Genomic DNA, 5,537 nt, shown 5'->3' with positions numbered 1-5,537 from the left:
AACGTAATTTTAGAGAATTTAGTATGTCCAACTTGCCTCACAACCACAGACCATGTGTATGGCGTTGTGTGGGTGAGCGGTTTGCTGATGTCAACGTTGTGAACAGAGTGCCCCATTGTGGAGGTGGGGTTATGGTATCGGCAGACATAAGCTACGGACAACGAACACAACTGCATTTTATTGATGGCAATTTGAATGCAGAGAGGTACCGTGAGACCCAACAATGAGACCCATTGTTTTGCCATTCATCTGCCGCCATCACCTCATGTTTCAGCATTATAATGCACTGCCCCATGTCACTAGGATCTGTACACAATTCCTGGAAGCTGAAAATGTCCTTCCTTGGCCTGCATACTCACCAGACATGTCACCCATTGAGCTTGTTATGGATGCTCTGGATCGATGTGCACGACCGCATGTTCGAGTTCCTGCCAATATCCAGAAACTTCACACAGCCATTGAAGAGGAGTGGGACAACATTCCACAGGCCACAATCAACAGCCTGATCAACTCTGTGAAGGATATGTGTTGCGCTGCATGGGGAAAATGGTGGTCACACCAGATACTGACTCATTTTCTGATCCACGTCCCTACCATTTGTTTAAGGTATCTGTGACCAACAAATGCATATCTGTATTCTCAGTCATGTGAAATCCATAGATTAAGGCCTAATGAATTTATTTCAATAACATTTAGAAGATATACAGTAAGAAATCTCAGGAAATATTTTTGTTTTTTGGATCGATATTTGGCCCCTTTTTTTGTTGGCACAAAACTACATTTCAAAATGTATTTGAAAATAGCATAGTAATTTCATACCTCAATTACATTGAGACACGGATTGTGTCTCTTTTTACTTGTGGGATTACTTGGGAGCAGATTTCCTACATTAAAATCATTTTTTATATTCCTTAAAAAATAAATCACTCGCAGGCCAGTTTTGGCCTGTTGTACGCCCCTGCTGTAGACCATACAGTGAGTCCCAATCATTCAGATAATCACCAATTCTACCTCTCATTTTAATGAGGAATCTTAAGATGTTCATTTGGCTGCACTGAATCAACATCCCTAATAAATATTGAATGATAAAAAACCAATAGAACCATCTATCCACAGCCAACAGCAATAATGGGTCGTATTGAATACAAAGTATAGACCTTACTCACACATTCACTATTCATTGGACAGGAAGTGGGCTTCATAGACACATCAGTGTAGAGAGACTGGCTATTGTTAACCAGCATGGTGGGTCATGTGGGCCTCGATAGGTTGTTATCCGCATTGTTAAATGGGTATACAGTACCATAGATCCTTATCTGAACGTCATTCACTGTAAATGAGTAATGGCTATATAAACGCCATGTATAATCCTAACCTGTATGAGATGAGAGGAAGTATTGATTAGTCTACACACTGTATTTTACCCCTCCTAACAGAGACATAGATATCAGTGAAGCTCTTCAGGTTCCAGGTGTGGTGGATGTCATCACTTCTAAAGGCATCCCAGGGAAGAAGTTCAGGACGTTTACAGGCATAGACGAAGACATTCTGGCTTAGAATGAGGCATTGTAGTGCTTCATCGAAGAGACAACCAGAATCGCACATGTCGTATCATATGTGTTGTTGTTTTCATACAGTGTATGATATCATCAGTCTTGTCCAGTGTGTTGTCACACCGGAACTGAGTAGCCATGCTGTTTATTCACCTCACTGTGTACACTATACTGTGTATATACAAAAGTATGTGGGCACCCCTTCAAATTGGTGGATTCTGCTATTTCAGCCACACCCATTTCTGATAGGTGTGTAAAATTGAGCATACAGCCATGTAATCTCCATAGACAAACATAGGCAGTAGAATGGCCTTACTGAAGAGCTTAGTGACTTTCAATGTGGCACCTTCATAGGATGCCACCTTTCCAACAAGTCGGTTCTTCAAATTTCTGCCTTGCTAGAGCTGCCCCAGTCAATTGTAAGTGCTATTATTGTGATGTGGAAATGTTTAGGAGCAACAATGGCTCAGCTGTGAAGTGTTAGGCTACACAAGCTCACAGAACGGGACCGCCTAGTGCTAAAGCGCATATCGCGTAAAAATAATCTGTCCTTGGTTGCAACACTCACTACCGAGTTCCAAACTGCCTCTGGAAGCAACGTTGCCGGGAGCTTCATGAAATGAGTTTCCATGGCCGAGCAGCCGCACACAAGCCTAAGATCACCGTGCTCAATGCCAAGCGTCGGCTGGAGTGGTGTAAAGCTTGTCGCCATTGGACTCTGGAGCAGTGGAAACGCATTCTTTGAAGTGCACAATCTGGCAGTCCAACGGACTAATCTGGCTTTGGTGGATTCCAGGAGAATGCTAACTGTAAAGATTCTGTGCTTCCAACTTTGTGGCAACAGTTTGGGTTGTCCCTTTCCTGTTTCAGCATGACAATGCCCCTGTGCACAAAGCAAGGTCTACACATAAATGGTTTGTCGAGATCTGTGTGGAAGAACTTGACTGGCCTGCACAGAGCCTTGACCTCATTGAAAACCTTTGGGATAAATTGGAACGCCGACTGCGAGCCAGACCTAAACGCCAAACATCAGTGCCCGACCTCACTAATGCTCTTGTGGCTGAATGGAAGCAAGTCTCCGCAGCAATGTTCCAACATCTAGTGGAAAGCCTTCCCAGAAGAGTGGCGGCTGTTATATGAGTAAAGGGGCAGACCAACTCCATATTAATGCCCATGATTTTGGAATGAGATGTTCGACGAGCAGGTGTCCACATACGTTTGGTCTTGTTTGAAGGCCATTCTCACAGAGATGCATGCCTGTTAGTTAATACTATGTTCTCAAATGTTATTGCCAGGTTTATGTACGTCTCTGTTCCTCAGGTGTCATGCGTGGGTCACATGGTGTGTGCAGTGGTGGCTGACACCAGGAAGCAGGCTAAGAGAGGGGCGGTTGTAGTGAATATCGGCAATGAGGATCTGCCAGGCCCAGTGTTAACTGTTGAGAAGGCTATTGAGAAACAGTCCTTCTTTCTGCCCCAGAGGATGATCGAGCGAGGCAATGTGGATAAGGCTTTTGATAAGTTTGACCACATTTATGAAGGAACAGTATGTCTTAGTTTCGTATGCATACTAGGTGTGTCAACCTGGTTCCTATCTTGAGTGATGTTTGTACGGGTTAAGTCAATGTAATGAGACATGTTGTAGTCTTGTTGTGGTCTTTAATCTCAGGGGAGATCCGGCTTGGTGGTCAGGAGCATTTCTACATGGAAACACAGAGCATGGTTGTTGTGCCTTCTGGAGAGGAGAGGGAGCTCAAAGTTTATCTCTCCTGTCAACACCCAACCTATAACCAGGTACGGTCAACTCTATTCCCTCAGTCTCCATCCCTGAGGATAAGAAAATATCAAATAGTCACTGTTGAAGTGTAAGTCATTACTCCTAATTGCCAAATTAAATGTTTCCTATCTCTGTCTTTTCTGTAAACATCCATCGCAGAGACTTTTGGGATTCCCTCCAACAAAGTGTCCTGTCATGTGAAGAGAGTTGGTGGAGCATTTGGAGGGAAAGTGGCAAATGTCTATCATAGCCTGCGTCACTTCTGTGGCTGCATGAAAGTAAGTAAAATAATTTTAAAATAACTGACTTGATCCAATGATATATTACATATTTAACCCAAATGCAATGGTACTCTATGAATTCAAAACATCATTGATGTGTTTGTTTGAATCCCAGCCTGTTCTGATCTCTCTACACAGGACTGGTCGGGCCGTGCGTTGTGTTCGGGAGAGAGGAGGGGAAATACTGATCACTGGGGCCCGCCACCCTATCCTGGGCAAACACAAGGTGCTCCCCCTCTTAAGGCTTTGTGATGTGACTGACTGTCAGTGCATTTGAGGGATCTATAAGTGGTACTGTAGATTTGACTGATAATGTGTTAATGTCTCCGGGTGGGCTTTATGAAGGACTATTATTATGCCAACATTATTATGCCAACTCTGGAAACGCTGCAGATGAGTCTTTGTTGGTGAGTCACTCTTCCTCTGCCTTTCACCATTCAATTCTTAATCCCAAGTCCCAAGTCATCCTTGAAGCCTAATACCCGACACTATCTCTATGCTTGTCATAGGCAGTGTCTGAGCTCTTTGCCCCCTCCTTTTCTCCAGGTAATAAAGAAGATTCTCCTTCACCTGGACAATGCGTACAACATGCTCAGCCTTTGCGGTCACTCGGTGGACAAATTAGGACATAATCACCATTTCATACATTTAAATATGCACAATTTGACATTGTTTTCTGCCTATGTCTAGATGGTGAGGACAGACATTTATGGATATTGGAAGGAGCATCAACCCCTCTGTAGACATTGGTCAGATTAAGGGCACCTTCATCCAGGGTTTGGGACTGTACACCATGGAGGAGCTGAAGTTCTCTCCCTCGGGAGTGTTGTACACACGTGGCCCTTCCCAGTACAAGATCCCTGCTGTCTGTGACATACAACTGCAGTTCAACGTCTACCTGCTTTCAGGCTCTGACAACCCACATGCTATCTACTCATCTAAGGTGAGAGAAGGGTGTGTGTGTGTGTGACCAGGAAAAACTATAGTTAAACTAGTTATAGCCTTTAACCGAGTCTAACCAAGACCTTTGGCGTCTACAGTGGTCTGTAAAGAATGTTCTGTCGAGTTCAATTGAGGATAAAGTAAATCTTCTTCTCTACAGGGCATCGGAGAGCCAGTGCTGTTCCTGGGTAGCTCTGTGTTCTTCGCCATTAAAGACGCGGTGGCAGCAGCCCGGGTAGAGGCTGGTATGGTGGGGCCCTTTACCCTGGACAGCCCTGCTACCCCAGAGAGGACCTGTCTGGCCTGTAACACCCCCTTTACTCAGAAGGTAAGGCGATACCACCAGCCAGTCTCAATTCGCTCCCTACCCCAACCCATAATGCTTGACCCTAACCCATCAATGTTTGCCAATTTGAATATGGAGTTTTCATACTGCTTCCATAAAGGAGTTAGTGGTAGGGAGTGAAATGGAACCGGCAAGTCACCAGTTCAATGTACTGTACCTTATTCACATGGGAGCCATGACTGTTTGAAATCCAACTTACTGATCAGGAATAATGTCAACTATTGTTCTTTTCCAGATTCCAGCCAGCAAATCAGAATCATTCCAACCATGGGCTTTGAATATTCCCGGAATTAAAATAGCATTATGATTTGTGAATCAATGAGGTATTGATCACTGCCATAAGGAATAATACCTAATCATAGAATGTTACTAACATAGAAATTCTATATTTAGCTGAATAAGGATCAATAACACTATGATTGCGGTACTTTAAATATCAAATTACAGAATAAGCCTACGCTTTTGCTGTCATCCTATACTTTGCTTAAAAAAACAAGTTTGTCTCAAATTAAATTGGATGTAAAAGGTAGGGTTGTCCAATTGTATGTCCATCCTGTGAATCCGTCTAATGTCATGTATGCCTTATTTCACTTTCAATAAATTGCATGTTTCTCAAATTGAATATACGAAAATACATGC

Source organism: Salmo salar, chromosome 16, assembly GCF_965601325.2.
Source record: "Salmo salar chromosome 16, fSalSal1, whole genome shotgun sequence".
Taxonomy (NCBI): domain Eukaryota; kingdom Metazoa; phylum Chordata; class Actinopteri; order Salmoniformes; family Salmonidae; genus Salmo; species Salmo salar.
This window is presented reverse-complemented; position numbering follows the sequence as displayed.